The sequence below is a fragment of the Cygnus olor genome, chromosome 10, assembly GCF_009769625.2.
Source record: "Cygnus olor isolate bCygOlo1 chromosome 10, bCygOlo1.pri.v2, whole genome shotgun sequence".
NCBI lineage: Eukaryota > Metazoa > Chordata > Aves > Anseriformes > Anatidae > Cygnus > Cygnus olor.
In genome coordinates this window covers 21013959-21027361 of record NC_049178.1, presented here as the reverse complement: position 1 = coordinate 21027361, position 13403 = coordinate 21013959, and the positions used below count along the sequence as shown (strand labels likewise).

General features: G+C 38.7%; 1 long non-coding RNA gene across 2 annotated transcripts in view; it reads right to left on the bottom strand.

Moving 5' to 3' along the window:
• Nucleotides 1-13183, bottom strand: part of LOC121075591 — a 47720-nt gene extending 34537 nt beyond the window's left edge. For both annotated transcript variants that reach the window (XR_005823055.1, XR_005823056.1), the window contains exon 1: nucleotides 13021-13183. This is a non-coding gene — a long non-coding RNA (uncharacterized LOC121075591). The remainder of the gene's footprint in view (nucleotides 1-13020) is intronic.
• Nucleotides 13184-13403: the final 220 nt, after the last annotated feature.

The following is a 13403-nucleotide window of genomic DNA, read 5'->3' as shown; positions in this document are numbered from 1 at the left end:
AAAGTTTTAAGGGACAACCGACAGGGAATTATTCTTTATTACAGTGGATTCTCTTTCCTGAGAGTTCACAATTTATATACTTAGATAAATCTAAATATTTTCCTAATTACTATTTGCAACAGGAATTGTATGATTAGTTGGATAATTGCTTTAAAATATGCAATTAAATTTTCATAATGTATTCATTACTCTCTTAATATAGTATTCTTGAAACATAATTTTCCATTGAGAACTTATTTCTATATCAATTTCCATAAGACAGTTTTAAATTAATATACTTCCTTGTTACTATATAATAATTCATTTTCCATTAAATCAGAATGAGTAATTTGCAATGAATAACTTATTTGATGGGTTTACTTTTTTTTTCCCTCTTCCCCCCCCCTCATTCTTACAAGATAGAAAATATCCTTGTTCATCACTTAAGTTAATTCCAATCTCATCTGCAAGTCTTGAAAAATGTTATGAATAGTTTAAAACATTCAGGTTTATTCTTTTCTCCCCCTAACAACTGAGTAACAGAAAAGTAACAACCCTGTACTCAAAACAGTTAAGAAATTAAAATTTTGTCAATGAGACCAGCTAAATGAGCGGAATTCAACTACTCCTCAAATTGTGGTTTCCCCTTGAGCAATTAAAAAATAAAAAAAAAATCTTACACACCTGGGATTCTCAAACCTGATTTGGAGAGGATCTTCAATGGAAACCAGAACCTTATGAAATTAATGCTTTGTATAAGAACAATTAATGAAAATGCCAATTTTTCATCCAAATAGGCATTGGAGAGAACATGTTGATCTACCTGACTGGACTAAAGCAGCGTGTTTCAAGCATCACCACTCTGCCGGTAATAGGTTGCAGCACCTATAGCAGCGGGGTTCGCTGCCATTAAGTGCATGTTCTGGCCAATATACAGGGGGGAAACTGTCACAGCATTGCCTAGAGCTGGGTCAAGATTTAATGTACCATACAGAAGATAGTTCTAAAACCTGCATAATGCCTGCAACTGTAAACTCTGCACACAGTCCAAAAAAGCCTGGAGGCAGAGAGTGTGTTCTACAGCGTAAACACCAGACGGTCTCCACTTTTATAACCTACTATGTCATTTCAAAATACATCTAATTTAGACAGTGCCACCAAACTGCATAAAGAAGCCATATAAAAAGGAGTCAAGCAAAACAACTAACATATTGCTAGGTAATAAAAATCAGGATTAGTTTAGAAACCTCCAAGTAATACTGGAAAGATTATAATGAAATTTATGGATAAATATATAGGCTGTTGCTCATTAGTCCTAACCACTGCTGAATAGAGTTAGCCTTACTTGATTAAGGTCATGACAATAAGTGCTACTATAAATTTTTTCCAGAATTTTCCATATATCAAAACTCCTATTTTTGTCTTTGAAACAGTATAAAGTATATCTCTCTGATTCTTTTGAAGTTCCTGCATTAAACCTGGAATACTATCTTTACCTTAGGGAAGGCAGAATGTCATGGTTCAGCGTTGGGAGTCTTTTGCTGCATCTTTGAGATTGCTGAACCTAAACTAACTTGGCAGAGAAGATAACCCAATGGGTGCAGGAACCTATAGCAGTAGAACACATGCTTATGATCAAGCTACATACTTATGTCTTAAGGTACTGATTTTCCAGTGTAGTTTTGGAGGTTATGGTTATACTTTTTCAGATCATTTCTGTACTCTTCAGCTCACGCTTCCTTTTCTTACAAAAACTCTATATATTTTTTAAAACGAAGCCTGAAAGAGGTGTTATTACAGACACTTCCAAGCAGCCCGTGGCTTTGGCTTCTCCCAGTCTGGTCTTCCTAGGATGACCGAGCAATTAATTGCCTTTGTCCCTCAGGTCAGTTAGCAGCACAATCTGCCTTGCTTTCTCAGAAAACTGCACAGAAGAACAGCAGCCACAGAGAAAAGCCATAGGACGGGAAATATGAAGAGACAGGAAAAAGCAATTCTCCATACCCCATAAATACCGCAGACACTCATAACTGCACATAAAGTTCCTTTATCAGAGCACCTTGACAAAACACTCTCTACTTTTAAGTAAAACCCACATATTGCTTTGCTCATTCAGCCAGCACCAAAGAATGGATTGAGGTGGGGAGAGGGGAAGGAAGGCAGGAGGATGAGACTGCTATATGCTCATCAGCCAGAGCATCTCAGGAACAAAGCTAACAGCCATGCCTTGAATTATGGATGGTCTGGGTGGGGGATGCATCTCAGCCAGAGCCTCTCCACCGTACTGTATTTTAGCACAGCCAATATTGCAGAGCTGCAAATGTCATTTTCCACAGGCAACAGGATTTGCCACATATACATGGAATCGTGCACACGTATAGTACACTGAGCACTGCAGTTGCAACGTGGCTTTTTTTTTTTTTTTAGCCAAACAACGCAATTGTTTTATTTGTGTATCACATAACTTTCCAGGAATTTATAGATATTACCACTAGGAAAACATATCTCCCTTGCCTCCTTTTCCTAAAACATAAGATGTCTGCTACAAAGCTCGGAAAAAAATACGTTTTATCCTTTGCTGCCTTCAGTTTTCTATATTCATGCTTTTAGGTAATTAAAAAAAACCTTTACTAGTACGAGCTCTGTATTTCAAAGCATGGCATTTAGAAGCTATAATTTTTTGCAATACAAAAATACATTAAGGAATTTTCATAATATACAATTGATCTGGACTTTTCGAACTGGTCAGATTTAAACTCTTGATGACACAATGACTACAGGAAATCTATACTACTTTCCTTTTTAGTAGACCTATTTCATCATTCATCCTTAGAAATAGCACAGAACCTGAACCAGGACAGTTGGATCCCATGATTTATTGGGCATAAGCACACTGAGGAATAGAACAATAACCTGTTGGCTTTTGTGTAATACGTAATTGAAAATGTTAAGAGAGCTCTATAATTTAGAAGACTTGTTTTTACAGAGTCAGAAAAGCTACTGACAAAAGGTTAATAAGACAAATCACAAGATGAGTAAATATGTAAAGCCTTTAACATCCAAATATCAAGACTGTCTCTGGAGCAGACTTCCAAAGTGCTCAGCAGCTGCCCAGATCTGTTCCTAGTGGAGTCAATAGAAGAATATTCCATGTCTCTAGCTCTGAAGTCCTTGCTCAAACAAAACTACTCTTGATTGTAAGACTTATATGAATTATGCTTGAGCCCAAGCAATTTACCACCAGACTTCAATAAGAAGGGTAAGATACTTCCCAAAATACATCTTTCTTCGTGAAAGTCTCCCAGATTCAAACTTTAAGCATCCACATTTGCTATAGACTTCGCTCATTTTTCTTAGTGTAAGAAGCAAACAGAGGCTTGTCTTAGCTGCACTTAACAAACAGATTTTCCTTTTTGTTTTCCAGTTGACATATGTTGCACACCAGCAAGTCAAACCAAGTTATATTAGAGATCAAACTAAATAAGATAACAGTAAGGCTGGCTGATACAGCACAGCGTGAAGTGGTCTCATGGGTTGGACTTGATGGGATTAACTTGATGAGCGACAGTAAACATTGCAAGAACCATGCAGGGAAGAAGGGAAAAAATATTTATATATAGGAGGGGGCCATTATTGGCAGATAAAATATAGAACTGTTCAGCTTGCCTTCATAGATTCACCCTTATTTTTCTAACTCTTCCTTCCCTGCTGCCAAATGTGCCTAAACAGACACTTCCTCACATTTCGTCAGATCTCAATGTATTTCTGTAAGCCACCAAGTAACTCCCTGCATATGCGACAATCAAACATAAGATCTCTGTTAAGGAATGCCAAAATAGAGACCATATGTACCTATATGATCCATAAAAGAGATAGATGAAGGAGAGAATGAACTTGCTATCGAAATTAAACTCTTAAAGCACACTGCCTATGTCTTTTTCAGAGAAGGTACTTCAGCAGAAACCTCACACCCAGCTAAGCAGGCAAGGCTAAAGAGGCTCAGAAGGCAGCTCCCATAAAGCAAGTCAAAGACTTAACAGTATGAAGTCAGAAGTCTTAATTTGCTCATTAAGGAGAAATTCTCCAAGGACGTAATAAAGGAATAACTACCACTGACAGCAAATTAAATAGGCTGATGTAGACATGAAATCTATATCTGATACAGACAAGGAAATTATGTGCAAGAGTTAGTTAACTTATTTCCAAGCTATTCCTTCATCTGGAAGGTATAAATACCACAGAGTAAGCTGACAATGACTATAAACCTTGAGACACAGGTCATCTATGAATCATATCCTTCATCGTGATATCATATGAATAGTATGATATGAATAATGACAGATTCCATTTGTTTTTAGAGTATAACACACACTCAGCTTTGATGCATAACTTCTTGTTTTGCAGTTTTGAAAGATGCAAGGTTAAAAATAACTGCATTACAGTAATATATCTAAAGTACATCATTGTTATTTGTGGCTGTAAGCACAATCAAGTCAAATCAGTAATTCAATTTTGTGAATTTCATAAATGCTTCTGCTGATCTGGAGACAAAGTTTAGCTTTTCTGCGTTTCCCAACTGCATTTAGTCAATTTAAGCATGAAATGGATATTCAAGTATTTGTAGCTATTTTCTAGAGAAATGGCATCTCAATATTCTCAATTTGTTATACAACTGAGCTGTTAATGGTGTGTTGAAGCCAACACAATCTGACCTCCTTCAAATTGGCCAGAAGTTTTGAAATCAAACAGAATGTTAACAATTCCATCTTCATTTATTCACGACTTCAAGGAATCAACACTATAAAGAAGTATAAATTGAGTAATTTGGGGAAAACAATTACATCAATACAAATAGAAGTTTAACACTTCTGGGAGAAAGACAAAAAACACTCCCAGCGGCACAAAGTAAAACTTAAGATTAAATTCTTACAATTCTTCCCATAAGGGAAATAACTGATATGAAATAACATTTATTAAAATGATGATTAAAATGAGGAGGTAAATATAGATTCTTTGTAAAAATGAGGAAATCAATATCTTCAGTCACATTTTTTTCTTGAGCATATCAAGTCTTGTAAGAATAGATGCAAATTAACAAGAAAATTGTCATGCCTTCATCTCATTTATGAAATACCTGTTCTTGTTGCTTGAAGCACAAAGCAACAAAAATGAGCACATAGGAGTACCATACAATAATTCATTATTTGATTTTCAAGTACTGATGAAAACCTGGGTTTCACAATTCCTGAACTGCACAATCAGCATATCTGTGTTTTTTTTTTTTTAAAAAAAGGAAACCACCGTGTCTAAGGCTTAGTTACATTTTAAATATTCTACTGTAGTAACTGAAATTTAAGATCGTGTATGAAAAGAGTACTACTCATGCAGTAGTTCTCATTTCAAGTATGGTTTGAGAGGGCACCCCATCCTTCCCCATGACAACACGGCGTCTGCTCCGACTTACTGACTTGATTGTCATGGGGCACAGTGCTCAAAAGAAAGATGTTTAACAAAACATTTATGTTGTCTGACTAGCTAGCTAGTGTATTCATAACTGGATAAAAAAATGTCAACAGCTCTTAGAACCTTTTTTACTTTGTAGACATCTACATGGTTCTCAAAATTCAGCAGAAAGATTTATAATTTAAGTCAAGTCAAAACCACAATGGAGCAAAGGACTGACAACCATAATTTGGTTAGTGAATATTAATAGGACTTTTGGAACTGAGGAAAACCTTTACCTTAACAAAGGATTTCATCTCAGAGGAGTAGAATTTCACCAAATAAACAGGAATCTTTCAGCTTTTCTTATAAGGCAGTCAATCTTCAAATATATTTGATCATTTGCATTTTGTTTCCAGGGAAAGACAGTTAAAGCTCTTTAACATTTTAAATACAATAGGACTGGATGCCCTTTTCCTTCAAAAGCTTTCAAAATTGACCTCTGACCTTATAAAGAACAATTCAGTTATAATATGTGAAATCTATATTCTCTTTAACAGGACATTACTTCAGAGGTCCTGTAAATAGCTGAAGACATGGATGTAAATGATTATTCTGTAAAGCTCTCAAGGCTTTTTTTAATTTTCAAGGACTGAGAAATTTGTCCTAACTAGAAAGATGCTAAAAGTAATTAATACACCAAAACAACTCACCTTGAAATATTTTACCTTATTTACCTTCAAAGGTGTGGAAAAAGTAAAGAAATTAGGAGAGAAAAAGCTGAAAATGTAGAAAGAAATACAAAATGAAAAAGCAGAGGTTTTGGTCTGGTAGAAGCTCACTTTTCTGACACTGAGATGACAAAGAATTGGTAAAAGAGCAATTGGTGCGTAGTCATATACTAATGCGAGTTTAAGAGATGACATTTGGGCTGTGACAGTATCTGCTGCAGTCAATAGCAATGTTTCTGAAGATATAATGACAGGATGAGAACAGGGCAAGAGAAAACAACTCTAAATTCCAGGCTAGAAGTAGTCTGTCGTTAAGCTTTATACACTGCTCTCCTGAACAGGCGTAGCCCTTCATAACTCAGATCATCTCTTCTTGCTTACGTGTTCTGAAGATTCAGCCCACCTTTCAAATACCAGGGAATTTGAGAATTCTCATAATCATCTTCCTTAATAGTTTGAATAAGTCAACATGGGAGGGACAGGGCTGTCAGCTGTGAACCAATGTTTCTTGCATCAACATCTCCCTCTCCCAGTCTCTTTGTAAGTCAAGGAAATCATGTTCAACACAGGTTGAGCTCACAAAGAGTAAAGCTCCTGAAGACAAATTAACCAAAACGTCAGTGCCCCTGTCAATCTTTATTACCTCCCCTAGGCAGGGGAGCATCTCCCACACAGGAATCAGTTAAGTTTCTGCATCTCTGGTTATTTACACAATGAACAAAAATATTTGCAAAAAGCAAGCCAGGCTAAAGCAGAACATATTTGGGTACATGAACAGGGGCATGCAGAAATGAGCAAATCCAAAAGGGGAAAAAAAGAGCAAAATAAGTTCACTCAGCAAAAATCAATGTTACAGGCTAGACATGACTCTTTTCTGAAGGAAGTGAGGCCACCATAAAGAAGGAAAAGCCTTAGAAGGAAAAGAGTGCTCATATAATAAAATTTAGCCTTTTTCTACTTCTCAAACATGCAGAAGACAACTGTGATTTTTGCCAGTTTATTATATTTTCAAACGAGTTTCAGAGATATCTTTGATTTTATTAGGTTTTGGATTCGTCATAACTGTAGCATTCGAGCACATGAGGTACCCTGTTCTCCCTTTCATTTGGATCAATCACTTCACAAACAAATGAGTTTGTGGAGGACTCTAGAAACCCACATGTAATCCCTTGCTCCTTGGAGATAGTCAGATTGCAGGAAGGATAGCCTGTCTTTGAGATGGGAGGAGACACAGGAACCATGTGCTTTCACTGGTACTTCAGCATTGTTTTCACACATACTGCCAAGAAGTATGCCGCTGAGGACATGTCAGACCCAGGTCCCCGCGTGTTGACATGCAGACCGCTCTGGGCTAGACTGCTCAGTGAGAACATGGAAGCTCTCCAGAGCTACATTAGACATATGAAATATTTAACACAAAGGTAGGTCATGCCACGCAGCCCTATGGGATACTCTCCAGTAAACTCGAAGTGCTCTAGGTAGGAATTTCTCCAGAAAAAGCCACACGTAGCCTTAGGAATCCCCCAACTGTTTCAGTAGCCTGTTGGGACATCTCTTGGGTCTCCTAAAGATGCAGAAACAAGAATGGTCTCATGGGGCAATTTCAAGGACAATGCATCAGCAAGGCGTACAGGTAAGAAATTTTGCCTCATGTGCTTTCAGCAGGTTCCAGACAGGTGCTATATCACTCCTTCTCACCGCAGGGAGAACACTATTCCCTCAGTCTGCTGATTTATTTTAGATTATCCAGGACTTTCTATCGCTGTATGACTCTCCAGTATCCTACAGCAAAAGCCCCAGCTGCCAGCTGATAACCACAGATACCGCAGAACACAAATAGCACAGAGAAATGCCTCTAAGCATGGTATCAGCAGGTTGCCAAGAGTAAGTGTATTCTAAGCAATGCCATTAGACACATTTAAACGATGCTGCACACTTAGAAAGCAGCCTGTGAACTCTGCCAGTATCTCCTTTACAGCTACCATAAGTAATTAATAGCACATCTACACGTGCAAGTCACAAGACAGGACACTGTGAAAATTAGATGTTAATTCATTATTAAAAGTTTCCTTCTAAAGTGACATGTCAGATGGAGAGCCTAATACAGCTTTGCATGATTACTTGGTTGGTTTCAGCATGCAGTTGTTATTTAACAAGTAGGAGCAGCGTGGAGGGAGTGAAAGCAGGTTGTCGTTTGCAGCTATTTATAGGCTCCGGGAGGAGAGCACAGGGACAGAGCAGAACAAAACCACATCAAGAGGCTGGCGCCTGACCTGGCTACGCAGCCAGCTTCTGCACATACCTGCTCCCGCTGCAACTGCAACGGGGCAGCTCAGGGCAGGACGCGCCGAGGGAGGTCCCTCATGCCCAGTCGTAGCATAAAGGGTGAGAACGCAGCGTTTTATAGAGATTTCTCAGCCAATAACCTAGAATATCAATGAAGTGAATTACAGCTCCAACATTTTGTGCACAGATTTTTAACCATTAAAAAAAAAAAGAATTAGTCACCTTCTTACAAGTCCCATTACTTGTTAACTTCTATGATCACAGTTTCAAAGAATCTATTTTTGGTGACTTTTCAGTTCTTTCTGTTCTTTTTTCCTAAGGCTAAGCTCTAAGTTTGCATTCAGCAGAGTGTACCAGTTAAATATTTCCTCTAAACACAAATGTTTTCTACCTCATGGGAATTAAGCTGAAACCTCAGAGCCAGTTCTAGCACCAGCATTTATAAGCAAATACAAAAATATTCAGGCAGACAGAATTCAAATTATAAACACCAAAAGAAATCTATAGTGGATCAACACTTGGATTAATCTCTTACACAGACCTGTTTTATATAAAACTTTGAACCTGATTTGATCGGATTTATACACATTAATAGATTATGATGATCTGGCCAACAGATTAACCATGAAATCAAAAAGCATTCTGTATGAAAAGTGTTAGAAGTTTAGACACCCACAGGAGGACTGCAGAGATGCCAGAACACTGTGCTGGAAGTGATAATTGCTCAGAGGTAACATTCCACCTGTCAAACAGTATGCCAGCAGCTTTGCAGGCTTCTAATAGTTTTAATTAAAGGTCTTAGGTTTAATTTTATGTCTAAACTAAGGTGGCTAAAGTTATGCTCACTGCCATTTGCATCACTAAAGTGTTCTAGAGGCCCTGAATTTTCTGTTCCCTTTGTTGTTGTTTTTTAAACCCAGTATGTCGCTTTCACATGTAGACTCACAACCCTCTGTAGCCCTCATCAATAAATCTTAATTATCAAGACACTTTTATTATATTAAACTACATGCACCTTCCAAGGAGAAAAGAGCATTATTGCCACTGAAAGAAAGAATGGCTAGCAGAGCATGATTTACAGTAATTAGTAAGATTAAGAACCCCTATTAACTGCAATTAGACAACAGAATATTAAAGGGCAAAAATTACCATGCAGTGTGTCAGTAAATAAATACATGGATGATGCAGTTTCTTGCAGATGAAGTAAAGCAGAGCTGGTCAGGCTGAGTCACAGGCCAGAATGTTTTTTCATGCCAACAAAAGAGTATATCCTGCATGAGCAGAATCTGAATAAAATAGTGTTCAGGGTTGATGTAACAAAGACACAACTGTACACCTCTGCAAGTCTAAGATACACAGATTTCCACTGCTACGGGGAAAGAGCCTATAACAATCTAAGCTCATACAATGACTACCAAGTCTTCAATGAAAGAAAATACAAAGTGTTTACAAAAAAAAAAAAAAAGCTTTTCCAATATCTCAAACAAGTCTTGACTCTTTTACTTCTGGAAAATAAGTCTGCCCTGTTCACTAAAAGGTTTTTGGTTGTCCTTCCGCCCCCCCCCCCCCCATTTTTGTGAGGTATTCTTTTCACTCCTTTTCCATACCCTGCTCTCTCATCTCCATTCCCTCACTTCTCCAACGCAAGGACGAGTTAGAGCTGGCTTGGGCTCCATGACTGTTTTCCAGTGGTGTCATTAGTGCTTGTGGCACCAAAGAAAACTGGTCAGTGGAAAAGACAAAGGCCCATCCCCAAAGTCAGCAGCTTAAAGCACAGGACTGGTAAACTCAACAAGTTACTACATTTTCTCTCCACTCCTTTCCAACCAATATTGTTTCAGTTTATAAGCAGCTCTGAGCTGGAAGGAGCTAAAGTGCACTGCACCTGGGCATGAGAAGAGGCGACACTTTTCTGGCTGCTGTCAACATTTTTGCTAAGTTCCTCAGAAGGACGTCCACAGAGCTCCAAAACAGTGAGTTTGGGAAGCTGGTTGAACTCTTGGCAACTGCCATCAGAACTGGCTATGTCATTTGCTAGGGTCTTGTCTCCTTCTTTGAAACAGTAGTTGTCACCAACACAGCTTCAAACATGAAAACCCAACTGAGTGCCCAAAGCCACAGAAGTTCAGAGAGTTGGGAAAACAGCATACAAACTCTTCCTCGGGATCCACAAGCACCGTTTGCCCAACCAGCATCAGCTCAGAAGGAGCAACAAACACTGTCTATAAAACAAAGAAAACTTCCAGAGCGAAAATCCCCCACAGACCTCACATGGAGTCAGCCAACAGCTGTCAAAGGCCCCGTGCACAACGCAGCCCGTTTTGTTTCCAGCACAGCTCCTCTCCCTGGTGCAGCCTGGACAACTTGCCAACACATCCTGCTCGCCAGGAGATGCTACCAAGGGTTGGCAGCAATGAGCCAGCTCGGCCTCTACAGGGCGAGAATCTTCTGAGCTTTGTACAGCTTGTCAGCTCAATTTTGCTAGCAGGACAAGAATTTTGTTGGAGCAGTAGTATTTCTTCAGTTTGACAAATATTAGAAGATATTTTCTGAAGCTGATATTGGAGATAAATCCACACAATCAGCAGGTCTACTGCAAAGTCAGCGAGACACATCGCTGGTGTTGGTCTACAGAGCAAATAACACCAGCAACAGAGCTGAGCTGCTCAGATTTATTTAAGAACTTCTCAAAGGTTTATGAGTTTCTGAGATATCCCTTATTTACTTGTTCACAAGAGTCTGCCCAAATCTCATGTCTTCTAACAAAAAAAATTAAAAAAAAAGAAATATGCTACTTTATGGTAACTCTTTATAGTCTACATCATTACTACTCACCAGTCTCATGTTAGGACATTTACCAGACCTCAACCCACGATGAGCTGCACTGTTTCAGACTTCCTTACACATTTTACTGAAGAGAACCATGTTAAATGCAGCGAGTCTTCCCGCCCCCCAGTGCAAGCCCCTTTATCCACCAGACTAGTAGCAGGAATCAGCTACAAGAAGAATTTCTGTTAAATATCAGGAAATCATCAGTTAGAAATAAGAAAACACTGAGCATGCTTTACATAGAATGGGATTTTGCTAATAAAAAAAGTCATATTACACATCATTTTTCAATAGACAGAAACACAAAGAACTTAATTTTCAATATCACGTATAATTTTTGGACATCTTGGCTCAAGCTCAAGAAAGATGAATTACAATGTATACTGCAAAGAACTGCCTGGATGATCAAGAAATGGGAACAGAGGACAAGATTAAAACAAATATGCTTATTTAACCTAGAAATTTTACTAAATATTTTCCAGTAAATAAAATCAGGGAGAGAAGAAACAGTTAAGACAAAGTTAGAAAAAGAAAAAACAAACGGGCTGAAAACCAATGTTGAAAAAAAAAAAAAAAAACCAGTTTCTAACAATCAGAAAAATTAAGCTCTGGAATAACCTTCCAGCTCTCCCAAGGAGGAAAGAACTGAACCGGTTAGATGATTAGGTTTTATCACTTTATGAAAGAAATCACAACGCTGCCGCCTGCAAAAACCACTTGATTACATGAGAGAGCACACCAAGCCCAAGACTGAGTCAGTCACCATGCTCACTGATGAGTAACCGGTGGTGGAAGCATTCAGTTCTAGAATGGTTCCTTTCTCCCTCACATTGCTCAGATTCAAGCCATTTTCCTATGTGAAATGCAAGTTCATAAAGATATGATTTTTTATTTCCCTTTAAACAAATACTTCCTTGCTTGCAAAGCAAGATTACAAAATATTCATAGAGTAACTATATACCAAAGCAGTATGGGGTGTGAAAAGGAGATTCTAGTGCTAAGGACCAAGCACAACACCACAGTTTCTTGAAGTTAAACCAAGAAATAATAGCTATATTGTTCCTTCAGCGACAATTTACCATTCCAGAAATCTTTCTCTACGAGACCTGAAATGGTTATCACCAACTATTTCCCTCAATAGTACTGAATATATCATTCTAAAACAAACATGCAATCAACCTTAAAAATACCTGTTTTCTCAAAGCAAACAGGTCATGCTCAATTACCTGTATGTTTCTGCTCTGTTGCGTATCATTGTAACGGATTTTTCAGCAACACACCAAAAAGGCAGTCCTGCCTTTTCAAATTTTTCACTTTTCTCCTGTTCCACCACGTATGCTGATTGCACAGACCCAGCACCTCAGTCATCCCAATGCCACTGCATCCCTCCTCAGTTACAGCCCAACAAACAATTGCCTTGCTGACCTGGGACCACATCCGATAGCAGCCTGGTCACCCACCAGGCCCGTTAGCAGGCCTGCCCTAGTCCTCCTCACCCCAAAGAGGGGTGATTAATAGAGATACACGGTGAAGGGATTCACAGCCTGGGTTATACACTGGGTTAATTAATATCGATACACTGTGAAGGGATTCACAGCCAGCTGGAGCATACAGCCAAAACTTTCTACAAAGACATCAAAAAGTTTCTAAGCTCTTCTGTTAGGACAGAAAATCATAACAATAGAACTCTCTAAAGACAGAAAACGAACAAATACAGAGGAAAATGAATTTTTAAAAAAAGAACAAAACCTACCTCCTTCAGATCTTCATTCCACTCTCATTTCAGCAGCCCCCAGGGTCCCCCACAGAACCCAGCAAAGCCTCTCCTCATCAGCTAGGGCCTTCCCCAGAGCCCCCTCACCACACAGGAGCCCCAGGCTCCTCCCCGGTGGGCAAGAACCACCTTATCAGGCCCACAGCACTTTGGTTTGCCACCTGAACAGAGAAACAAGAAGCAGCTGCAGAATTGGTAGCAAATAAAGCAATAAAGGGCAAAGCTCATAACATGCAACAGGACTGGGATAAAAGGAGGTGGGTTGTATATAGTCCTGACATTCAAGAATATCAATCTGTGCAGAATAAATGGTTTCATAAATGGAATCATGCCAAACTTGCAGACTACAGATATGCAAATAT